This window comes from Apium graveolens, chromosome 5 (genome assembly GCF_009905375.1).
Source record: "Apium graveolens cultivar Ventura chromosome 5, ASM990537v1, whole genome shotgun sequence".
NCBI lineage: Eukaryota > Viridiplantae > Streptophyta > Magnoliopsida > Apiales > Apiaceae > Apium > Apium graveolens.
The window spans coordinates 158714287-158741799 of NC_133651.1; positions in this window are offsets into that span (position 1 = coordinate 158714287).

Genomic DNA, 27513 nt, shown 5'->3' on the forward strand with positions numbered 1-27513 from the left:
TAGCAAATTTTTCAGGAAGGTGAACAATACACATTAGAAATAAACATGTAATGAGAAGACCATAGGGCATGTATCCTACCAGATTAGCATTTATCATGTTTAACAAGATTACATAGGATATACTGAAGTTTATCTTGTTATTATAAAGGAGGTAAATGAGTTTTACATCATAAAAGTCAAAATACTTGCTTTGATTAGGCTTAGGTAACACATTGGCCATAATTATTAAAGCTAAGTGTTGAAATACCCCTTTAAACTACTCAAAATGGATACCACAGTTAACATTACACAACCCCAAAGGCATATCAGACTCACAGAGGACACCCAACATTAACTCATACTTAGCTTTGTTAAACACAAGCAAGGAATAAATATCATGACAAGGAAGTTCACACAAGTGTAAAGGTAAATGCAAAGCTCTGTTTAGACTCTTGTTATCAATGCAAATATCCTTCTTGTTTACAGTGGTAGTAAAACGCAGCACACCATCTACTCCCTTTACGATATTCATGTTGCAATAGAATTCACCCATCAAATGTATGAAATACTTTCTATACAAATGAAAGACTAAACCATCCCATTTAGTAGTTCTGATTACCTTCTCAACTTCACCAGTCAGATTCACACAAATGCCATGATGGACATTTTTAATAAGGTCTAGGAATTTTTTTGAGTTGGAAGGGTTTGCAAGGTCTGGAGGAGGGGGGTTTGGAACTGTTCATGTTTGTGTTTGTGTTTGGTTCATTTTTGAGGTTTGATTTCCTAGTGTATACCCTAGCTTGAAAAGGCTTAGAGGGTCTAGGGTTTTGAGCATTTGGGATTTGGAATTTTCTGCTTTGATAGAATGGAATTGTGTGATTTCTAAATCCTTTTCTAGGGTTTCTGTACAAGGCTCTTTGGTTAGGGTTTCTGGACTGGGAAGTGTTTACAGTTTTGAAGGCAGAATTTTTGTGGGGGATAAACTATTTCTTTTCCATATCTTGAAGTAGATATGGATTGGTTATGGATGGTCTTGGTCTAGGGTAATATGGCATTGCATTTGGATTTATGACTTGTAAAGTAGAGAAGATAAGCTTTGTTTAAGTGTGTGTGTGTGTGAATGTAGCTAGTAACAGGTATATATGCATGCACATTGCACAAAATCCTAGATCAGTTTAGAAAATAATTTCATTTTAAAGTCACTTTTACTCTTCATGAATAGTGTTTATCATTAAGTGCAGTTCGCCAAAGCATGCTGTGTCACATAAGTCCAAATCCTAGGTATTTACTTGGTTATTCTAGGACATGATATATTTATAGCAGTTATAGGAAAATAGTGACATGAAGTGCCTAATTATACTATTTTAAAACTGTTTTAAGTACATAGTGCACATATTTTGGGAAACTGTGTGACATAAAAGTAAAGTGCAGCATACCCTAACACATAGACTCTAGTAAGATGACAAATTATGCAATTAAGAATGTTCAGTTTGCTATCTTGAATATGCAGAAAATGTAACACCTTTTCAAAGATATTAATGGAATAACCTTTTTGTTTTTAACACAGAATAATGCATTTATATCTATAGGTATGATAGGGAATAAATAAATCCTGATTACGTAATTAATATTGCATTAACTACACATGACTTGGGCCACAAAGCCCAATAAGAAGATGTATGACATTCAGAACAAAAAGGTTAACACATTGATCAGTCCTGATGGACCAGATCAGGCCTGATGGAACAAAGAAGGCCCAAAACCCTGAATATTAATTAATTTCCTAATTAATTAATAAAGGAGAAAAACAGTTATTAAGATGAGTCCTGAAGGGGATATAAATCCTTGTAGATTGGCCTCCAAGGAACCTCGTGGATAAAGAATCAGCTTTCTACTTCCTAGGACTCCAAAGTCCATTCTAATTCTGAGACCTGACCACCTAGTCTCCCACACCAAGTCCAATTCAAGGACTCCCAACATCTATATAAGGGGCCTCACCCCACAAACCAGAACATTTTTTGACTTGATCCTTGGCAATCAGCAAGGTACATAGGCATCTTGTTAAGGCAGATTGAGTCACGAAACACAAGAGCAGTCAAATCGAGCCTCGAAGCTCACGTTCCTTAGTAATAAATATAACAATCATATACCCTAGTTTTTAATCCATAACATTTGGCGCCGTCTGTGGGAAAGCACAACAACAACCATGGAGAGAACACGGAGAATAATTAGAGCTCTTGAGGAAGGAACACCATCGGGGACAACCCAAGTGATTTCGTCAACTGTGGAGATACCTCCTCATTTAACTTATGCAGCCACCCAAGGAGAAGCCCAGATAGGGGTAACTGAACCTCAGCCACAAAGGATGATTCCCTCGGCTATTCAAGGTAATAATCCCCAAGTTCAACAACTACATGCACCTGTGAATTCTCGACCCATTGGGTATGAGTATTCAACTGTTATGACTACTAATCCCCCATATGGGATGCCCCTTTACCCCGAGGTTGGAGGAAGGAGACATGCTGGACGGAGTGAAGCACGGGGGCAATCACCCCCTACATACGAGGTTTGGCTCCTATCCCGGAGGGTCAGGAATTTTCTGGTCCTTATACTGAGAGAGACTCTGAATCTTCAGATGATGAAGTTGCCCCGAGAAGGAGACGTGCTGGCAAAGAGCCGATGGCTGATGGTAACCAACGTCCTAGGAGCACCCGAGGGGTGAATCCCCAAGAAGTGCAGGAGAGAATCAAGGCACATGAGGCTGAGATTTAAAGGCTGAAGCGCGACTTGGAGGCGCACCAGGTTCCCAGGCCCCCATTACCACCTAGGGGAGAAATCCTCCTCCAATCATATACCTGGATGGTCTGACACATAGAAGGGATGTAGCCCCAAGAGCTGACCTGAGCAAACTTCTTCCCCTCGGAGATCCTGATGATCCTACCCCACCATTCACTGAAGAAATAATGAATGCCCATATCTCAAGGAAGTTCAAGATGCCCACTATCAAAGTTTATGATGGCATGGGAGATCCCGCTAATCATGTCAGGAGATTCTCTAATGCACTGTTGTTGCAGCCCGTGAATGACGCCATTAAGTGTCGGGCCTTTCCTCAAACCCTGTCGGGTATGGCTCAAAGATGGTATAGTCGTTTCCCCCCGAACTCTATTGGGCCCTTCAGAGAATTAAGTTAGGCTTTTATTAAGCAGCTCATTAGCGGGAGAGTCCATGAGAAAAGTTCAGCATCCCTCATGAGCATTGTACGGGGAGCGAGGGAATCCTTGAGAGAATACCTGAATCGTTTCACAAAGGAGGCTTTAAAAGTCCCGGACCTTGATGACAAGGTAGCCATGATAGCACTGCAACAGGGACTATGGATGAATTCTTCAAGATGTCCTTGGCCAAACGCCCCCTGAAAGCATGTTGCAACTCCAATATAGGGCCGGGAAGTACATCAAGGTGGATGAGAGCATGAGAAAGACCGTGGCGAGTAATGAGCCCGCTGGAGGCAAGAAGCGGAAAAATGACCTGGAATATACTGCTAAGCACAAGTATCCTAGAACTGAGCAAAACTCTGATTCAACCCCTAAAAAGGGAGGTCCTGGGCAAAAGTTCACTGAATACGCTAAGCTGAATGCTCTTAGAAGCCAGATCTTAATGGAAATTAAGAAAGATCGAGATATTCATTGGCCTAAACCCTTGAAGGCTGATCCTGCTAAGCTAGATAAGAGCAAGTATTGCAGATTTCACAAAGATGTTGGTCATGACACCGATGAGTGTAGACAACTGAAAGATGAAATTGAGTTCCTCATTCGAAAAGGAAGATTGAACAAATATACTGGAGAAGCAGGGGATAGGAATAAGAATGGAAGAAAGAACTTTAAAGATCGTAGGAGGGACCAAGATGACCAGGGGCGGAATCCCCAGCCTCGAGGGCCTGTGATAAACATGATTTTTGGAGGACCAATTGTTGCTGGATTATCCAAGAACTCCAGGAAAGCGTATGTCCGAGAAGTTATGCATATTGTTGGAGAAGCTCCAAAGAAGGCCAGGACGGAAGTAACATTGGCTTTTGATGATTCTGACCTAGAGGGTGTGAAATTTTCTCATGACGACCCGCTGGTCATAACACCAGTAATAGGAAACAGCCCGGTGAAGAGGGTCCTAGTAGATAATGGTGCTTTAGTGGATATCTTACTCCACGACACCTTTTTAAGAATGGGTTATAATAATTCTCAATTAACCCCGACCGATATGCTGATATATGGATTTGATGGAGTAGAGTGCCCCGTGGAAGGGATAATCAAGTTGCCAACAACAATAGGTCAGGAACCAAGGCAAGCAACACAGATGTTGGACTTTGTGGTAGTGAAGGCTAGTTCAACTTATAATGCTATCATGGGAAGGACATGGATACAAGCCTTCAAGGCCGTCCCTTCTTCCTACCATTCAGTTATGAAGTTTCCCACCCGGAATGGAATTGGAGAAGAAAGAGGAGATCAAAAAATGGCTAGGAATTGTTATGTGGCCTCTTTGTGGGCAGATGGAGTTGGGGGGCAGGTTCTTCTTATTGAAGATCTGGATATCCAAGAGAATGATGAGAAAAGGGGAAAGCCAGCGGAAGACTTGGTTTCAATTTCTTTAGCCCCCGAGAATCCTAAGAAGGTGACTTTCATTGGAGCCACACTCGAGGAGCCCCTTAGAGGGAAGTTGGTGAAATTTTTGCAAGAAAATATTGATGTGTTTGCATGGTCAGCAGCTGATATGACAGGCATAGACCCGGAACTGATTACTCACAAGCTGAATGTGGATCCAAATCAGAAGACAGTGAAGCAAAAGAAAAGAAGTTTTGCTCCAGAAAGGCAAGAAGCTATAAAACAGGAGGTTGAGAAGCTCTTAGAGGCTGGTTTTATTGAGGAGATACAGTTTCCGGAATGGTTAGCAAACCCTGTAATGGTGAAAAAGGCCAATGGAAAATGGAGGATGTGTGTAGACTTCACTGATCTGAATAAAGCATGCCCTAAGGACTATTTTCCGTTGCCAAGGATTGATACATTGAAAGATGCCACTACTGGGCATGAGATGCTGAGTTTTATGGATGGATTTAGTGGATACAATCAGATCAAGATGCACAAGGATGAGATTCCAAAGGTATCATTCATCACTGACTTTGGTGTTTATTGTTATCTTGTTATGACATTTGGTCTCAAGAATGCAGGAGCCACCTATCAAAGGTTGGTAAATAAAATTTTTAACGATCTTATTGGCAAGACTATGGAAGTCTATGTTGATGACATGTTGGTCAAGAGTCTAGTAAAGACTGATTATATAACCCATTTGAGGGAAGCTTTCGAGGTCCTGAGGTACCACAAGATGATGTTAAATCCTACGAAGTGTGCCTTCAGAGTAGGATCTGGAAAAAAATTGGGATTGATGGTCTCTAAGAGAGGGATCGAGGCCAACCCTGATAAAATTAAGGCAATCTTGGACATGAAGCCACCAAAAACTATCAAAGATGTTCAAAAGCTCACTGGAAGGGTTGCCGCGTTGGGACGATTCATCTCCAAGTCTGGGGATAAGTGTTTATCATTTTTCAAGTCATTAAAGAAGGTTAAGGATTTTGTATGGAGTGAAGAAAACCAGAAGGCATTCAAAGAGTTAAAGGAATACATGGCTCAAGCCCTGTTGTTGGCCAAGCCAGCTTTGAATGAGGTTCTATACTTGTACTTGGCTGTTTCAGAAAATGTCGTGAGCGCTATGTTGGTTAAGGAGGAACTGAAAATCCAAAAACCCGTATACTATGTCAGCAAAATTCTGCACGGAGCTGAGTTGAATTATTCAACCATTGAGAAGTTTGCTTTAGCCCTGGTAATGGCTTCAAGAAAGTTACTTCCTTACTTTCAGGCTCATCAAATTGAGGTTCTAACAAATCAGCCCTTGAGAAATATAATTCATAGTCCTAAGGCTAGTGGGAGACTGATCAAATGGGCAACAGAGTTGGGAGAATTCAACATCAAATATAAGCCATGAACAGTAATAAAAGCCCAGGCATTGGCTGACTTCGTGGTGGAATGTACCATACCCAACCAAGAAGTCGGGGGGCAGGAAGATACCATACCTCAAGACAAGGAAGTTGATAAGGTGGACAAAGAAAAGGATGATAAGAACAAGGAATATTGGGTCCTCTATTTTGATAGAGCATCAAAAACAAATTCAAGTGGAGCAGGTTTGGTTTTACAAAGCCCTGATGGGTTCTTGATTGGGTATGCCATGAAGTTAGACTTCCCGACCATAAATAATGAGGCAAAGTATGAAGCTCTGATAGCTGGTCTTGGCTTAGCAGGAACACTTAGAGTTAAGAACTTAAAAGTTTGTGGAGACTCGAAGCTGGTCATATCCCAAGTAAAAGGAGATTTTGAGGCAAGGGATGATACGATGGCTAAGTATGTCTGCCTAGTAAGGGCTATGATGACCCAATTCGATGAATGCCATATTAAGCACATTCCGAGGGAGGAAAATGCTAAGGCAGATGCATTATCAAAGTTTGCTTCATCTGAGATAGAGGAAAGTTCAGGAAGTGTATACTTCCGCATTCTGAAGACACGAAGCATTGATGTTAAGCTTGTAGCTCCTATAGGTCTGGGGACGTCATGGATAGATCCCATTAAGACTCTTATTCAAACTGGATGGTTGCCAAACGATGCTACTGAAGCACGGAAGTTGGCTGTTCGAGCACTAAGATACTTTTTGATAGATGGGATTTTGTACAAAAGATCTTTTGTGGTTCCCTACTTGAGGTGTCTCAGGCCCGATGAGGCACGCTTGGCTCTCGAAGAAGTACATGAAGGCATATATGGGCAACACTTGGGGGGCAGAGCGCTAGCTCATAAGATAACTCGTTTAGGCTTCTATTGGCCAGAAATGATGGCTGATGCCAAAGAGTATGTGAAGAAGTGTGACCGCTGTTAGAAGCATGCACCTGTCATTAGACAACCCCCCGAGATGCTGACCTCCATCAACTCACCCATCCCTTTTGCTATGTGGGGAATGGATATACTTGGGCCTTTCCCCATGACCACGGCACAGAAAAAGTTTTTGATTGTAGCCATTGACTATTTTACTAAGTGGATTGAAGCCAAGCCTTTGGCCAAGATCACAACTAAGCAGGTTGCATAATTCCTGTGGGAAAATATCATGTGCCGGTATAGAATTCCCCGCATCCTAGTCACTGACAATGGAACACAGTTCAACAATGAGGAATTCAAGAAGTATTGCAAGGAGAGTGAAATTGAATTACGATTCACCTCTGTGGCTCACCCACAAGCCAATGGGCAAGCAGAAGTGGCAAATCGAATAATCTTGGATGGAATAAAGAAGAGGATCGAGAAGTCAAGAAATAACTGGGTGGATGAAATACTCCCAATACTATGGGCTTATAGAACTACTTGTAAAGTCACTACCGAAGCCACTCCCTTCATGTTGGCATATGGAGCTCAAGCAGTTGTTCCTGTAGAGATATCACATTCGTCTCCCATGATTCAAGCCTTTAACGCTGAAGAAAATAAGGAAGGGCAAAGATTAGCCCTGGATCTAATTGATGAAGTACGAGATGAAGCACATGCAAAAAATAGTGGAATATCAGAAAAAGGCTTCGTTCTACTACAATCTAAGGGTTAAGGAAAGGTTCTTCAAGCAGGGAGACTTAGTTTTGAGGAAGGTGGAAGCCTCTGGCGTTGGGCAGAAAGGAAAGCTTGCCCCAAATTGGGAAGGGCCGTACAAGATTAAGAGCGTTCAAGGAAGGGGAACCTACAAGTTAGAGACTATGGATGGTTTTGAAGTCCCGAGAACTTGGCATGCACAAAACCTAAAGGTTTACTATGTGTAAATCAGTTGAGTACGATTCTCACTTGTCAAAATGACAAGTAGGTTGAAAAGCACCTTAAAGCTTTGCTTGCGTAGGATTTTATATTTTAATTCCAGTAGGATTTACATTGTCAAGTCATTATTGTTAAGGGATGAACCCATGCTATGTAAGGTTTTGGAAAACCAGAGTTCATATTAATGAGTTTGAAATTATTTCAACCTTTGGGTATTTAAGTTGTGATAATACTTTGTGTGATTTTAACAAAAATCATGTTTTGATCATTGAAAGAAGAAGACTTTAAGAATTCTTCTATCATAAGGAGTGCTTGTTGCAGAAAGGGCTAAGTAGTTCAAGTCATTTAACGTTAAATGCATAATAAGTGCTGGAAAGATAAAGGAGAAAGGTATGAAGAAGAAAGCAGCATAAATTAACCCCGAAGGGTAATAAATTCTGGATACAAATAAAGTTCAAAAATAAGTTATGAATAAAATTACAAACTAGAGACACTACTCTTCCATGTGGGAGCCTTCATTCTCATGCTCCTTTTCAGCACCATCCTTTTCAGCATTCTTCGCGGGAGAAGCAGGAGGAGAAGTAATGCTAGGATCCAAGATGCGATCATCCGGCAGAGGGGAGTTGAAGAGGGCATCTATGCTGTTCTCCGTCTCAGCCTGCTCAGGACTTATAAAGTCCTTAGGGTCGACTAAGCCCGGATGCCTCTCAGAAACTGCCTTCACGGCCGCATCCCATCCATGGGTAAACTGTAGGGAATAAAGACCCTCATCATGAATCTCCATGAGATTCTTGAATTTATCAGAATCCATGTAATCATCAATGAGTTTTTCCTTATCACTCCTAAGTTTCACCATCTCGGAATGAGCCTTAGCCAGCTCCTCCTTCTTTGTGTCCAGCTTCTTCTCCAGGACCTTAGCTCTCTCCTCCCATTTCTTCATCTCTTTCTCAAACTCATCGGAGCTACCCTTCCAAGACCTAGCCTGATGGAGGGCCGGCTGGAAGTAGGTGTTACTCTGCACAAAGAAACATGAGTTAACACAAGTTCATTGAAAAACAAGAAAGTTGGAATTTAAAAAAGAAAGAGTAGTATGTTACCGCAGCTTGGGCCTGAGAACCCAGAAGTTCGATGGTCTCAATGTCACTCCCCGTGATGATGACAGTGAAGTCGTGGGGAGTGATGGAATGGTACGACCAATCCTTAGACTGCCCAACAACAACTGTGGCAGTGGCAGCTGTGGCCACTTTGTGAGGGATGTGAGGACCATTCTGAATGCAGTTTATGTAGCTTTCATCTTGAGAGAGAAGATGTAGATGCATCTTCACTTTCCAGTGATGATAATTATATCTTTCCAGGATTGGAATCTTCACTCCAATATCCTTCTTACTCATGATGTTAGTAGAATAGATCTTTAAACTCTTTGTATGTCAAGAGCTTGCTCTGATACCAATTATTATTCCCAAGGAACTAATAATGAGATTTACATAAGGGGGGTTGAATGTAAATCTCAAAACTTTTTCAAGTTTTGAGCAGTTTTAAAATCTAAGTGTATGATGAACAGATGTGTATGAATTGCTTTGAGCAGGTGCAGACAGATATATATTCAAGACACAAATGTAAAGAACACAAAGGCTTTAAAAACTTTTCTGGTGGATTTGTTGTTCCACCAGAGATGTGTATTTCAGAATATCTGTGATACAAAGAATTGTTCACAGCTGCTTCCTAGTACAAACTAGATGATTTTCTCTCTATGTTTTTCTAAACAGCTCTGGAAAATTCACATCTAATTACTAGCTGCAACTTGGTTTATATATCACCAAGTTTTCAAGTGAAGACAAAGATAAAATACAATTATAAAATAGTTTTTCACATGTTTCTTCTTTATTTCTCTATCTAATGCAATCTAGGATAATCTGTGAATCTTTGAATACTTCCTTGTTTGCACCAGAATGGAAATGCTGCTTTTTCTTGATTCCTCCAAGAGGCTACCACATTCCAATTGTCTCTGTCAACCCATGTGCCTCTGTCAGCTTAAGAATTGTCACTATCAACTGCTATGGAACTGAGCATCCGTTGAAGCTTTCATCCGTTGATGGCTTTATCCGTTGATGCTTTAGTGACATCCGTTGATGTTTTAACAGTTGAAGCTTTATCCGTTGATGCACTCATCCGTTGATGGATGTTATCCGTTTAAGCTTTAGAGACATCCGTTGAAGCTTTGTTTCTTATCAGTTGAAGGCCTTTAATCTATCAGTTGATACTACTTCATTTATACAAAATTACAAGGCATAAAATATTTACAATTAGCCCTCCTATTTGCATATCCACTAGTAGTCAACATGAGTTATAATTTCCCACAACTTCTAAGAATTAAATACAGAGAATGAAATGTGCTACAATACTAAACTTATTTCTAAGTAAAGCTACTCAATCAACGGATAGCCAAAGTGGTCTTATCCGTTGAGGCTACAAACACTAGATTTCTACTTAAGTGTTTTGTTTAACTTATCATCAAACTAATACATATATTCCTAACAATCTCTTCCTATTTATGTCTACTAGAATTGTAGGCATAAATTCAGGGTTAACTTAATGATAACAAAACACTTAACAAATATATGAGTTAAAACCAAGTAGAAATTCAAAAGTGCTGCAAAAGTGTATGTACTGAGATAGAAATTCAAAAGTGTTTTTCCGTCTATGTTTCTTTTCCGGCCTGTTTCGCCGGTCCCCTGTGGTTTCTGATTGTGATATTTGGCGCGCGTGCGTGTTACGCGCGTGTAGCCTGAGTATTTTGGTAATTTTAATATTTTAAATTTGTTTTTTGCAGGAAAGTTATTGAATAATCTACGTGAAATAAAAATTTTTGTGCGAAATATATTAAATTAATTGGTAGAATTTATTTGGAAACCCGAATTTTATCGGGTACCAATAAATTTTGCCGCTGTTGACGATGACTTTTCACGAGTCAACAGTGGACCGTGATGAATTCATTCTGAGTCCTAAATTATAAATAAATAAAAATTAAAATTAGTTTATGAAATAAATTTCGAAACGAAAACATGAATAATAATAAATAATTGTTAATAATGAAATTATATCGGTGGTTGGGACTTGCGAATTTGGAATTGGATTGGTTGTTGTGTTGTGAATTTGACGTCGAATTGTTTGACGGGTAGGCCGATTAACAAAGGAGACGCTGCCCGATGTTCGGGAAATTAATTCCAAAAAAAATACGGGAACATAACCTATAATTAGCGGAGACGTTGAATAACCATATATATTTATATTATATGAACTTAAGTGCGATTGAGACAAAATAATTTACAAATAATCAATTGCCCTATTTTTCAAAATGACGAACATATGTATTTTCCGAAAATAAATACCGAACCGAGTTTCGAAGATGTGAACCATATTGCTATGTGTATTTCAATAATACATATAAATATAAGTTGGATTATGAAATCGTATGGGTAGAATAGGATAGTGATGTGATGTTAAGCGAAGCGATTATCTGAATTAGGGTATTTTAACCCTGTAGGTCATAGTCGGAAGACCCGAGATTTGATGTTGAACTAGGAACGATCTAGTGATTAGTCGACGAGATCAGCGAAGTTTCAATTGAAGGACCTGTGTGTTGAGATCGTAGCCAAGAGAGAATAGTGGTCTAACGATAAAGCCAAATGTTCAAGGAATTCCAAAAGTCAACCGATAATAGTGACTAAAGCTTATTGAGGCAAGTATTCCCGAACTTTCTTTTAAATACTGCAAGTATTCCTGAACCTTCTTTTTAAAATACTGCAATTATTTATTCATTCCTATTATAAGTTCAGAATAGTTAACTGTTTTATATTTTGCTGCAATTACTCTGATTATGCATGATTTTTTATTCTTGTTCCTATAATTTGATTGCTCTCTTGAGAAAATACCCATTCTTTCGGGTTATTTACGAACCCTGAATTAGGATGTTTTGAATTCAAAATTATTTGATATCAAAATACTCCACGGGCTGGATGGTTTTTGTGAGGGCCAGCGATGAGCTGTACCCTATGGGCCGGGGATGGACCGGACCCTTAGGCGATAATGCCTAGGTACCTGAATAGATCTATACAGTTGGGTATAGATTCGCACTGTATCCTGACTAATCAGCAGGGTATAGTGCATATGTTGGTTTCTAGTGTCCAGTCTAATTTGTTGTTGATCGTCATTAACGGCATTCTCTCTCGAACGGTTTTATGATTCCAAAACCGGACAAAACCCTGATTCAGGAGATGAATCGGGGAATCGCTTGTCATTTTTGGATTTTAGTTAAAGGCTGGTGACAACCAACATTTATTTTCTCAACTCACTCAAATAAATAGAATTGTTTAAAATTATTTTAAGATTTTGTCCGTAAGTTTTTCCTTTAATATTACTGCCTGAAACTCAAATTATATACTTGTTGGGCATTTTTGGCTCACTCTTGCTTTGTAAATTCTTATTTCTGCCAGAAACAGATAAGGATAAAAGTGAATAGCTTTGATAGACATCAGAAGTTAGAGAAATTTCCGCTGCGAGAGGTTGAAGGTGTTAGAAGAATGTGACAAGAGCATTAGTTTAAAGGTATTTATACTTGTATTCTAGTTATTGTGAGTTGTAAAGAGTTAGATTCTTGTTTCATACCATAACCTGTAAACGATCCGGATTCAAGGGGGTTAATTGAATATTCTTTTATTTTATGTAAAGATTATTTAGTGACACCAAATCTTGACCCCGGATTTGGGTTGTTACATTAAGCAAGTATACGGAGATTGGATTTGAATGGCTGTACCTCTCTTGGAAGTGTTCATCTTCCCCAAACGAGCTAGGTCGCGATCCGCCATTGATATTCTTCGGATGAAGGCTTGAAACCCAGAAAAACTTGAAGGTGGTGGAGCTATGGTGGCTGAGGTCGCCGGAAATTGCCTTTCTAAGAGAGGAACCTTGAGAGAAATTTGAGAGAGTTTATGAGAGAAAAGTTGAGAAATGAGAAGTGAAGTGAGGATTCTCACTTCTCACTTCTCTTATATAAGCGAAAAGCTCGGAATACGAGGCGTTTTAAGGCCCATGCAGCAAGCCCCAACTTGAGGAAAGCCCATTTTGAAGAAGTGTCAGGAATTTTCTAGAAACACGGATGGAAACTGAAGGGTCAAAAATCGACCAGAATTTTGAAGAAATGATTCGATCAGTGTCCTGATCGAGAAAAGGCAGGAATCCTGATCGAAATTTCATTCGACTAAAAGGGTAAAAATCCACTTAGTTCGATCAGAGTCCGGATCGACAAAGAGAAGAACCCTGATCGAATTTTCATTCGATTAAAAGGGTAAAAAGCCACTTAGTTCGATCAGAGTCCTTATGGACAAAGAGAAGAACTCTGATCGAATTTTCATTCGATTAAAAGGGTAAAAATCCACTTAGTTCGATCAAAGTCCTGATCGACAAAGAAAAAAACTCTGATCGAATTTTTATTCGATTAAAAGGGTAGAAGTCCACTAAGTTCGATTAGAATCCTCATCGAAATCGATCAGGAATCTTGATCGATTATGCATAAATCCTGATCGAAGATTCCATCGATTAGAATATTGTTTACTGAGCTAGTTCAATCAGGATCCTGGTCGAAATCGATCAGGAATCCTGATCGAAGATTCAATCGACCAGAATGACAATGTCACAGTAAGTTTGATCAGGATCCTAGTCGATTTCGACTAGGATTCCTGATCTATTTGGTATGAATCCTGATTGATTTTAAGCTAAGAAATTAAGGAAAAATCCCAGAATTAAGGGAAAATTCCAAGAAATTAAGGAAAAATCCCAGAATTAAGGACAAATTCCAAGAAATTAAGGAAAAATCCCAGAATTGAGGGAAAAATTCCAGTAAATTAAGGAAAAATCCCAGAATTGAGGGAAAAATTCCATAAAATTAAGGAAAAATCCCAGAATTAAGGGAAAATTCCAATAAATTAAGGATAAATCCCAGAATTAAGGGAAAAATCCAGAAAATTAAGGGTAAATCCCAGAATTAAGGAAAAAAATCATAAAATTAAGGAAAAATCCCAGAATTCAGGGAAAATTCCTGAAAATTAAAATAATTCCTAAATAATAGGGATAAAGGAAAATCGTTGTAAATGTGTAGGTCGCTCCAAACTTTACGCAAAAATGATACCCTGTAAGGGAACAAATGAACTTAACTTCTGCGAAACCTGATCACTATTTCCCAAAAGTTGGGGGGCAAATGATAGGGAATAAATAAATCCTGATTATGTAATTAATGTTGTATTAATTACACATGACTTGGGTCACAAAGCCCAATAAGAAGATGTATGACATTCAGACCAAAAAGGTTAACACATTGATCAGGCCTGATGGACCAGATCACGCCTGATGGAACAAAGAAGGCCCAAAACCCTGAATATTAATTAATTTCGTAATTAATTAATAAGGGAGAAAAATAGCTATTAAGATGAGTCCTGGAGGGGATATAAATCCTTGTAGATTGTCCTCCAAAGAACCTCGTGGATAAGGAATCAGCTTCCTACTTCCTAGGACTCCAAAGTCCATTCTAATTCTGAGACTTGACCACCTAGTCTCCTACACCAAGTCCAATTCAAGGACTCCCAACATCTATATAAGGGGCCTCACCCCACAAATTAGAACGACGTTTTTTGACTTGATCCTTGGCAATCAGCAAGGTACGCAGGCATCTTGTTAAGGCAGATTGAGTCATGAAACACAAGAGCAGTCAAATCGAGCCTCAAAGTTCACGTTCCTTAGTAATAAATATAGCAATCATATACCCTAGTTTTAATCCATAACAAGTTAGCTTATGTTAAATGATAAGGAATAAATGAGAATAATATCACATTTAACACAACTGATGCATTTATATTACATGTGCAATTCCATTTAATTTAGATAGCAATTAATATCACACAATCACATAGAATAAAAATAAGTCAAATTTAAACACAATTTATTCATGGCATTTTAGAGTTTTTCTCCTAAGATCTCTAAGTGGCCATTAATCATAGCAGTGATCCAGATACAGAGGTGCTCATGGCTCCCCTGCCAGGTCTTTCTGTGAGGGCAGTGTGTGCTTATGTTTTAATTACTTGCTTTAAGCCTTTGAATTTATATATTAACTCTATATTAAATCATCACAGTATAATCAATCATAGTGTACAAGAGTACATATATCACAGGTAAAGATAAAGATTGAAGTACACAGAAGTTCAATGAATCAAGAAGTATATCATATTTTGAATTCAAATAAATCTGAAAAAGCAAACAAGTGCACAGATTTCAAAAGATCACAAGCACATGACACATTGTAGATTGATTCAAGTAGATATTGATAAGATACAATGAGTCCAGATACATGATACACTGTTAAGCACATAATTCTCATAAACATTAACACAACCATGGATCAGTATGCAAACCTAAATAACTTACACACTTTTATACTTATTTCAAGATACACAGGTGATTAAAGTAGTGTTTAGTGATTAAGTTACTCTAATCAATTTCAGTTTATAGTTACATTCAAGAAATTCTACACATATAATTAATTTAACCATGGATTATCATTTATATCTTGCTAAGTAGTTATGGCTGTGAGCAAATTATAGTTAATTACAAGTTTATCAGTTAACATAACTTTATCAAATTATTGAGTATAACCAAGCCTGAGTTATATTTGATTAAGTGAACAAAAGATCAGTTTTAATAAGAGCACATAGATTCTTTAGATCATACAATATTAAGTATTATCTAAGCCTCTTACACACTGTGTTTGATTATATCAAGAAAAGTTCACACTTAATCAGTTTATACCAAATCAGTCCACATCTAAAGGCAGTTCATATTTTGAATTAAATAAATTATATATATGTCTACCTAATCACAGAGCACTTGGTTATATCAAATTAACATGATTATCTTAATTAAGATACAATTGCATTTAAAACAATGTTTATAAATCACAAGTATTCAGATTAACCACAGATTATCATTATCCATTTGTTTTCAATTCATTCAGATAAATCAATCATATCATTGAGTTCAAATTCTGGATTTCATTCAAGTGATAGTGCTCAATTACTGCATATAGTCACTCAGCATGCATGACAAACATATAAACCACAGAAATTCACTTAATCTTAGTTTAGTTTGATTCATTCAGGATTGTTATACCCAGATTAGCAGTTAACTTAAGTCAAGATACATTTTGCACAAGAATTGACTAACAATTCACACTTATATATATATATATATATATCAATTTTGATCACAACTAGCACATAATCAATTGTAGTCTTGATTTTACCTAATAAATCACACCTGGAGTTTTATTTTAATCAAATCAGTGACACATACCAAGAATACAATTACACACAACACATGTATATATCAAGTTATGATCACATATGTTTAAACACTTACACTAAACTTGATTTTCCCAGATAACACAAAAATAGTGTCAATTTTGGATCAAAACAAAGTTGTATCTCAATTAAAAGTTCACATACAATTTACATACATCAATTTTGATCAAACAGTCATGTTTGACTTAATTTTATCAAAAATTATCACACATAAAGTTTTGTTCATATCAATCCAGAGACATATTTCGAGAAATTCCTCAACTAACATATATATATATATATATCTCAATTTATGATCTCGTATAAGCAATTAATTATATTTGAATTCGATTTTCTCAAATATTTCATAAACCAAGTCTATTTCGAAAAGAAACAAACATATCTTTCAAGTAGTCTTCACAAATAGCACATATACTTCAATAATTTTCAATCACAGATGCTTCAAATCTTCAATTTCACAAAAACTAAATCAGTAACACACATTTAGGGTTAGATTGTTCATACCTGAGCCTGTAGCCTGGCCTAGCTTACAGGTCTTACCTGGTTGACTCAGTCGCGGACTGATTCAACTTCCAAAACTCTGCATGCATCCATTTTTCTTTATCTCCGATTGATTTTAGCCTTGATTCCGTTCTTCTCCTGCATATTATCTCAATAAAATGGTTAGGGTTTCATCAAATCAGTTATAATGGAATCAAATCAAAAGTATATATGTATATAAACGTGATTCGAATGTTCGATTTGATGATTTTCGATGGATTCATATAAGAATCATCGATTTTTATCATCGAAATCATTCATTTTTCCAACCCAAACACGATTAACCCCCTCGTATGTTACAAACGATGAGATATGAGTAATAACCATAGTATCTGTGTATATTCATCGAGTTTTTGAAAGAAAATGATGAACTTGACCCAGGGTTTACAGAGAGAAGGAAGAGAAAAAAATGAGAGAAGAGGCTAGGGTTAGGAATGAAAACGAGTGCACTGTGCAAACAGTGTATTCGGTTTTATATTAACCGAAATGGACGGCTTAGATTGATCTAAACAAATGATCAATGGCCTAGAATAAAACGTTTAATTTTCTGGTTTTTTTTGTTAACAAAATAGGCTGATATAAAATGATTTGGGCTGGGTTTTATATATATATATGTGCATATATATTGATATATTTTTGGGTCTTATAATGGATTTGGGCCTTGACTATTGTTTGGGATGGATTTAAAAAGAATAATATTTAATCCAAAAATTATTTATTTGTATATATATTTCGAAAATAGATTTTTGATAAACCCAAATAATCATATATATATATATATAATTACTAATAATAAGATATAATTTTTATCTTAAAAAATAGTATATATATATGTATTTAGCCTTTATAAATCTCAATTATAATTTATATAATTACTTAAATAGTTTATTTTCCCGGTTAATCAAAGCTATATAAGATCTCACTAAATCCGATCAATAAATTTCTTTATTGACAAATCTGAATTTACGAGACTTAATAACTCGATCGAGAAAATATCCTTTTCATGAGATAGGCTTAAATATCCCAAAAGATAAATAAAAATTCCAATGTCTATCTATTTTATTGATTCCAACATTCCTAAATCCAAGCGGAGTTTAGTGAATCTTTCGAAATTCAATGGTTTTGTGAATATGTCAGCGAGATTGAACTCAGTATCTATATGAGTCATTTTTATGTCGCCTTTATTGACATGATCACGTAAAAAGTGATGTCTCACATCTATATGTTTGGATCTTGAGTGTAATACGGGATTTTTGCTAAGATCAATAGCACTCATATTATCACATAATATTGAGATCACTTCAAATTTTATATTATAGTCAGAAAGTGTTTGCTTCATCCATAATATTTGAGCACAACACTTCGCAGCTGCTATATATTCAGCTTCTATAGTTGAGATGGATACGGAGTTTTGTTTCTTTGAAAACCAGAAAACTAGGCATTCACCGAGAAACTGACACGTACTACTAGTATTTTTTCTGTCAAATAAATGCCCGACATAGTCCGAATCAGAAAAACATACTAAGTCAAATGGTATACCCTAAGGATACCAAAGACCAACATCAGTGGTTCCTTTAAGATATCTCAATATCCTTTTTACCGCTGATAAATAAGATTCTTTTGGTGCGACTTGAAATCTAACACACTTACAAACACTATATTGAATATCGGGACAACTTGTAGTGATATAAAGCAAGCTACCTATTATTCCTTGATATTTCTTTGTGTCTACGGGAATTCCTTTTGGATCTTCCATTAATTTATCGGATGTGGACATAGGAGTAGAGATGGGTTTGGCATTTTCCATTTCGAACTTTTTTAACATCTCTTTACAATATTTTGATTGAGAGATATGGATGCCTTCATCTGATTGCCTTATTTGCAATCCTAAAAAGAAGTTTAATTCTCCCATCATACTCATCTCGAATTCTTTACTCATATTTTCCGAGAATTCTTTACATAGTGCATCATTTGTTGAACCAAAGATGATGTCATCTACGTATATTTGTATGAGCAATATATCATCATTTTCTTGCCTCGTAAATAAGGTTCTATCGGCCGTTCCCATTCAAAATTTATTTTTTAAGAGGAACTTGCTCAACCTTTCATACCAAGCTCTTGGAGCTTGTTTTAACCCATATAGGGCCTTATATAATTTATAGACGTTGTTAGGTCACACACACTATAGAAGGGGGTTGAATACAGTGTATATCACAATCAAATCAAATTCAAAGAACACAAGTAATAGAAAACAAACTTTATTAAACTCTGTTACAATGTAGAACTATCCTCTCTCAGTGATGAACAAATATCACGAGAGCTGCTAGGGTTACAATGAATAATATTCTCGATAATGATAACACTTATAGTGTAAATCCTATGTCTGTGTTTATATATCACACAGTTACAAGATAATAGCTAATTGAGATGGAATATAATTCTGCTTCCTAAAATATATCAATCAGTTATCTTTTCTTCCAAGAATTCCATTCTTTACAGAATTCCTTCTTCATGCATATCTCTTCTTACGTTTATCTTGATCTTCTTTCCTTTCAATCAGCCGCCTTCCTTATCTGAAAGTTTCCTTTAAGTCCTGATATTATCTCTTGAATCTTAAGTACTGATAACTTAAGTTCTGACTTCAGTATAAGTGTTGATTTCAGTTAAGTACTGATTTGTCCGGTTTAAGTAAGATCTGAAAACTAAACATAAATTATATTAGACATGACATTATCAAATATATCTAACAATCTCCCCCAACTTGTAAATTAGCATAATATACAAGTTTAACAGATATTTGATGATGTCAAAAACATTAAGTACAAATGCATGGGAATTTGACTAGATAACTAGAACTTACAGTCCTTAAAGCTTTACCAACTTTAACTTCTGATAACAACTTCAGTCTGTATACATATCAGAATTTGAGCAGTTCTAGATCTTGAATTGGCTTCACTTTCTGATCTCTTTGATGTCAGGAGTTGTTCTGAGATAGTTCTTTAACAAATATTTCTCAACATATCTAAGTTCATCAATCATCCTCCTTTTAGCATCTTTGAGTTCTTTAGTATCTTCACCAGTTTGGAAGATAGCATATCTGAGATGATTAATTTTTGCTTTTCTCAATTCCTGATCTAGTCTTATGACATAGGCTTTGTCAGACTCTAGATTGAATTCAAGTCCCTTAATACCAAGATATGTTCTGCTCGATGCAGTATTAGGCTTCATATCAACAATATCACCCTTATGATCTCTGTACTTGGGACAGTATGTGATGTCAGAATTTACAAAATAAAGTCTTTTCTGTCTCTGGATTTGAGTCTTCAAATAGTTTGCAGCACTTTCTGTTATTCTGTCATTCACTTCAAGTAAGAATAAAACATGTTATAGTTCCTCAAAATACTTCAGTGGTATAGCATTTTCCCTTATATGATAAACCCTTCCATCTGTCATGAAATATAACAAGATGTGTTCTTTCAAGAAGGTATGGTAGACCATCTGTACAGATTCTAGTTGATTCAATCTTTCAGGAGTTGCTCCAACACCTGGTTCACTTAAGGAAGTTGGATCATTGGTTGTGTTTTGCACTCTTCTTTCATCAACACTACCCAATCCAGATTTATCTCTTACTTCCTTTCCAGTAACCACTCTTGCTTCAAAACCACTTGCTGCAGTCTTCAAAGGTTGAGTATGTTTGGCTTTAGTGAATCCTGGTAGGAGTAACTTTGAGGATTTAACATAAGCAATGTCAGAGGTTTCCTTTGACTTATATTCTGATATCAAGTCAACTTAAGCTATGTCAGAGGTTGCTTGTTTCATTGTTATATAAGAACTAACTATATCTTGACTCTGAACAACTTGAGCCATGTCAGAGGTTATTTTAGAAATCTTCCTTGAAGTCAGAGTAAGATCAACATCTTCAACAAAATTTCTTCATCCATAGGAGGCACATAAACCTTTACAGGTTCACCAACTTTTTCTTTGCCCTTGGACCTTGGATCTATCTGCAATTGTGATTTGGCCTTTGTTGCCACATGATTTGTCCTTTCTTTTATCACAATGCCTTTAGCCGTAGGAAGTTTCTTTTTAACAACAGAAGCTTCAGATTTGGAGTTGACCTTTTCTAACTTAATTCTAGCTTCTTCTTCCATTAGACTCTCAAAGTCCATTCCTGGATTTTCTTTCAGAAATAACTATCTTGAAATTTCTTCATCAAGATCCAAAAGTTCATCAGAACTTACCCTTTTACCAGTATCAGAAGTTATTCTTCTCCCAGTATCAGAACTTGTTCTATGACTTGTAGTTCCAGCTCTACTTGATGAGAGACCTCCACCTTGACCACGACATCCAACCATTCCAGAGTTTCCCGGGTCATTACCATCATCCTTTTTCTTCAGTGTCTTATCAGGTTTGCATTTGGACTTAATTACTTTCTCCCCCTTTTTGGCATCAGCTGGTAAAAGAAGAGAGAGAATCAATTCCACTAAGGATTGGATCTCATTGAGTTGAGATTGCTGAGAAGCTTGATTTTTCAAAATTTCATCAATTTGAGACTGTTGCTTCTCTTGGGTTTTCTCAATGCTGGTAATTTGGTCAAAGGAAGGTTTGAAAAACCTTTTCTTGTCCATCTTGACGAGTGTATCTTGCTGCATTAAAGATTCTTGAATCTTGTCCACTTTAGCCTGAGTTACAGACTGTTGACCTTGAAGGTGCCTTGTAGTAAGTGCAGTAACTCTTAGTTGTGTCGTGAAATCTTCATTGACTAACAACTCATCAACTTTTGCCAAATGATCAGCAAGAATCTTTTTTGAAGGAACAAAGGTAACTGTGTTCCACTCCTTAGTCCACTCCTGTCCTCTAGGAGTTTCACTCCAAGTTACTGGTGCTTCCCCTGTAACAAACTTTTTGACTATTTCAGCCTTTAAAGGAGCTTGCAGAGGTGCATGTCCAGAAGGACCAGCTGCATCATCATCTAAATTTGTAGCAGCATTACCAGTAGCATCAACATTTACAGCATCAGAACTTACAGAGTCATCAGCTGCAGCATCTTCTGATACAAGAACAGTATGAGAAGCTATGGATGCTTCAACATCATCCTCTAAGTGCTGATCTGCTTCCAAGTTCTGATGAACAACCATATTCTGATGCTCACCTATAGTCTGATCTTCAATGTCTAGATGCAGAGAAGGTGTTGTAGGCAATATTGGAGTAATTTAAACATCAGGAATTGGTGTTGTTGATGGATTGATTGGAGCTGGAGGACCTTCTAAGTAGAGAAACTCAGGCACAATTAGGTTGTGAATATCAATCTCAGCACTTGTGCCTGGGTCTGTAGTAGATTCTGGTTCAGTTATAGGAGACACAGGTGGTGTAGATACTTTATCTTGAGCAGTTTCCTGAGTTGGTGACAATGGAGGTGTAGATGCAGTAGCTTCAGCAAATTCTGGCTCTTTTGAGATCAGAGATTCCTGATCTCCTTCCTGAGCTGCTGCTTTCTCATCCTCTAAAACTGGCTTAGCCCGGTTCCTGTGTGCTCTCTGTTTCTTGTATCTCTTTGAAGGTGGAGATACCCTGGGAGTTTCATCAGAATACATCCTTCTAATCCTTTTGAGAAGCTTAGAACCCCCAATTCCAATATCCTTCTGAGAAGAGACCTTCTCAGCTTCTTTGACAATAGGTTCTGACACAGGAACCTGTTCCTCAGTGTCTGACTCATCTCTCAGAACAATCCTCCTTCTCCTCTATTGTGTCTGAGGTACAGTCTTTGTCCTCTTGGGCTTTGAAGATGAAGGCCTCATAGTATGTGCTGATGATGAAGGTTGAGATATCTGTGAAGGTTTGAAATATGTTCTGATGGAGGGTTGAGTTGGTTGAGGTGTATGTGTGTTGTGTTCTGATGGTTGTTGTGATGTCTGGGATGTGCTAGTGGGTTGAACATCAAGGTAAATAGATCTGTAGGTGTGAGGATCAGCATTTACCAGGATCTGTTTTACAGACTGAGGTATCTGTAAGGGTCTAACCACCTTCTTCTTAAGGTCAGCATTTACCAAGTCATTAAAAGCCCGTTTTGCAAGCTTAAAGGGTGGAATTAAATTAGTGGTAGGTTGGGGTTCATCAACACAACAGAAGGTATATATAAGCTGACAGAATAGAGAAAAGTACACTACATTCCTATCTTCTGTCATCCTATCCCCTATAAAACCTAGCACAGCACTTGCAAAATCAAAGTGAGTTTGGTGAATAATAGCATACCCGATGTGCTGACTCATAATTGGAATGGCATCAAAGTTGGAACACTTATTGGTGAATGCCTTAGTGACGCAGTCGAAGAAAAAGCTCCATTCCTTCTTGATATGTGCCCTTTTCAACTGTCCAAGCTTGGCCAAACTCTTCTCATAACCCAAATTGGCCATGAGCTGATGTAGAACAGGGTCCTCCGCTGTTGAAAAAATGCAGCCTTCTGGTAAGTGGAGAGCTTTACGAACTGCTCCAGGAGTTATCACATGCTCAACATCATTCACTTCAAAAATAATGCTTGGAGTACCAGTAGCACCACCATTATCAAAATGCCCAGTTCGCCAGAATGTCAGAACTTGTTGGCTTGAAATGACTTGAGGTTGGGTCAATGCATACCCAACCTCACTATGTGCTAGAAGATCTTGCACAAAGTGCAAATCAGATGGAGCTTCAGCCTTGTTCAAGATTGCAGCATAGTTGTTGGGTACAAACTTGGCTCCATCTATAATCAAATCCTTAGGTGCCATGAGAAAAATTGAGAAATTAGGTTGCCTATAAGGTGTTTGATAAAATGTCTGTATGAAAAAGCGTCAGTAGATGAGAGAGAATAAAAGTAAAGAGAGAGAGAGAGAGATTAAATAAGAAAGTAAATAAAAGAGTTTACAATCTTTTCTCTCTTTTACTTATACACGGTAGAAAAAGTAACCGTTGGTACACCTGTTAGACATGCAGCAGTAAAAGATAATTAATGGGCATGGGAATTCAGTAATCATTACTTATCAAATGCAGTTTTTCAAGGAAAAACTGTTTCACTTACCAAGTAATCCCATTAATCAAGGTAGTTCAGTTTTATTTTAAAATTTAAAACTGTTCCCACTTAATAAATTATTTTCACTGCGAGACCAATATTCTGTAAAAATATGACCAATGAGAGAATGACCATAAAGAAACCAAGTAAACAAATACTGCCACGTCAGAATCAGAACTTGATTTGTATCAAAGCTAAAAAGGTCATCAGAATATGGTTAGTATCAGGATTTAAAAATTCATCAAAATATCAAACGACTCAGAGACAAAATCTTGCATAAATATAAAATTTCATTAATATATTGAGCAAATACATTTCATGAAATTTAAATTACATGCTGAAAAGTACAAGATTGTCCTAAGCTACAAATCCTAACATCAACAGCTTTTATCCTAAGCTAAGAAGCTAGACAAAGCTGACGGTGAAGAGAAACAGGGAGCATAAATTATTTCTCCTTCCTACTCTCAACAAAAAGAACAGCGAGACGAATGATTCGCTCCTGCTGTTGAAGATGATGGAGATGTAGATCTCTTTGGATTGTCAACAGGTCATGTTTAATGATCTCTGGAAATGGAATCCAGAGATTATGAGGAATGTTTTTGATATGGTATGGAGTTGGAATTCCATTTTGGAAAATATGTACAGTCTTAGTGCCATAATTGTAAAACCAGCCAAACTCAGCCATTTGTGGTGATAAGAATAAGAAGAGAGTGAGTTTGTAAGAAAATGAGAGATGTGCTGGCTGGAATGAAGTGTTGGTTTAAATAGGAAATAGAATGCCAAGAGACGCAACGAAAATTGAATGGTTACATGTAGAAATAATTCTACCTCGTCTCCCTAGACTAAGGAGAATAATAACAGCCATTGGAAGTGTAAAACAGGATTTAATGCGCACAAGAAACAAGTAAAAATTACTGTGCATAGACGTGTACCACTAATCCAAATTATAGTGACTGTTAATATCTCACCCAAACGTATTCTGATTTTAAATAAGACTGTTTCATATTTTAACCACAAATAAGTCAAGTAAAGAATCAGAGTGTAATATCAAAACTTAGACTTATATCAGAACTTAACAGTCATCAGAACATGATTTCTTAACTCAAAAAATGAATGCCTATTTCTGTAATTCTTCACACAAATTCTGATTTTATTTCTTCAGAACTTAATCATCAGAACTTCCATCATAACTTGTCCTCAGAATTTATGTAACTGACACTTAAACGTTCATCTAAAACACCATTTATCACCACAGTAATTTTCATCATTCATATGGAGTGTATGTGTGTGCAGTAAGCTAAATATCAGATAAAGATTAAAGTCTAATTCACTTCAGTACATCTTAGAAATAAGGCATAACTAAGAACTTTACTCAAAATCTGTCATGATTCCGAAGTCTACTTTAGAATGAGTTCATGCATGAGTCCACCTCAACTGTTTTGTGCTTATTTTATGCATCCTTTGAAATTTCATTTTACAGTGGCTTCTCAGTGTAAGTGAGTCACGACTGCTTATCAGAATTTATGTTATTATCAGAGTATTTCTCCAGTAATCATAAAGTGTGAAAAGTCACCAAGAAAAATATTTATTTTTGCTTTTCTGATGCATATTACTTAATACCAGCAATGCACTTGGGTCTTCCCTTCCACAGTTTTTACTCTAGATCTCAAAGGAGTACCTGATTTTTATTTTTATTTTTTTCTTTTGATAAGTGAGGCTTATCAGCACTTAGTACATTCATAAGATTTACTAACATCAGAACTTAACAGATGAGAAGCACTATTCTAGTTGTTGACTTAGTAATAAGATAGACAAAGTAAACTTAACTAATCTCAATATCAGAACTTGCTTGTATCAATAGATTTCCACATAAACAATTACTTCAAACATGGGATTTGTTAGTATATTACAGACTACTAGGTCAGCATCTAGCATATTTATCCTCATTGGATTGAATAATCACAGAAACATTCATATCACTATCAGAGTTTAGAAATTCAAATCAGACAACAATCAGTACTTAAGCAATTTTCAATTAAGCACAGAATACACAAAGATGATAATATTTGTAAATACTGATCATAAAGTCTGATGCATCAGAACAAAAACTAAGCAGATTTAGAGAAAGAACCTGAAACCATTCCAAGTTCATTTACTAATCTTGTAAAAGTAGCTTCACACAGTAGTTTTGTGAAGATATCCGCCAGTTGTTGATCTGTTGGAACAAAGTGCAATTCCACTGTACCTTCATCCATATGTTCCCTTATGAAGTGGTACCTTATGCTGATGTGCTTTGTCATTGAGTGTTGAACTGGATTACCTGTCATAGAAATAGCACTTTGATTATCACAGTATATAGGGATTTTAAAATATGTTAACCCATAATCCAGTAACTGATTCTTCATCCAAAGAATCTGTGCATAACAGCTTCCTGCAGCAATGTATTCTGCTTCTACAGTTGATGTGGAAATTGACTTTTGTTTTTTGCTAAACCAAGAAACTAATCTGCCTCCAAGAAATTGGCAGCTTCCACTTGTGCTTTTCCTGTCAATTTTGCAACCTGCAAAATCTGCATCTGAGTAACCTATTAGCTTAAAGTATGATTCTCTAGGATACCACAATCCCAGATCAGCTGTTCCCTTAAGATACTTGAAAATTCTTTTCACAGCTGTTAAGTGAGGTTCTCTTGGATCTGCTTGAAATCTTGCACAAAGACAGGTAGCATACATGATATCAGGTCTACTAGCAGTTAGATAGAGTAGAGAGCCAATCATACCTCTGTACCTCTGTAATCAGTAATATCTACTTATTTACCAGTATCCTTATCCAATTTGGTTACAGTGGCCATAGGAGTGGATGCACTGGAACAATCTTGCATTCCAAATTTCTTCAGCAAATTTCTGGTGTATTTGGTTTGACAAATAAAAGTGCCTTCTTTATTCTGCTTGACTTGAAGGCCCATAAAATAGCTAAGTTCCCCCATCATACTCATTTGATATCTTGATTGCATCAGTTTGACAAACTTCTTGCAAAGTCTGTCATTTGTAGAACCAAAGATGATATCATCAACATATATCTGAACCAAAAGTAAGTCCTTTCCATGGTTGAGATAAAACAGAGTTTTGTCATTAGTTCCTCTGTTAAATCCACTTTCCAGAAGAAACTGAGCTAAAGTCTCATACCATGCTCTTGGAGCTTGCTTAAGGCCATAAAGTGCTTTATCAAGCCTGTAGACATTATTTGTAAATTTGGAATCTACAAAGCCTGGAGGTTGTTCAACATATACTTCCTCTTCCAACTCTCCATTGAGAAAAGCACTTTTCACATTTATTTGAAAGACAACGAACTTTTTGTGAGAAGCATAAGCCAAAAATATCCTTAAGGCTTCCAATCTAGCAACTGGTACAAATGTTTCATCATAATCAATTCCCTCCTGTTGAGAATATCCTTTTGCAACCAGCCTTGCTTTATTCCATGTAATTATGCCATCACTATCAGTTTTGTTTCTGAACACCCACTTTGTACCAACAACAGATCTGTTCTTTGGTCATGGCACTATGGTCCAGACTTTGTTTCTTTCAAATTCATTTAACTCTTCCTGCATTGCTTGCACCCAATCAGCATCTTGAAGAGCTTCTTCCACTTTCTTTGGTTTAGTCTGAGAAATTCA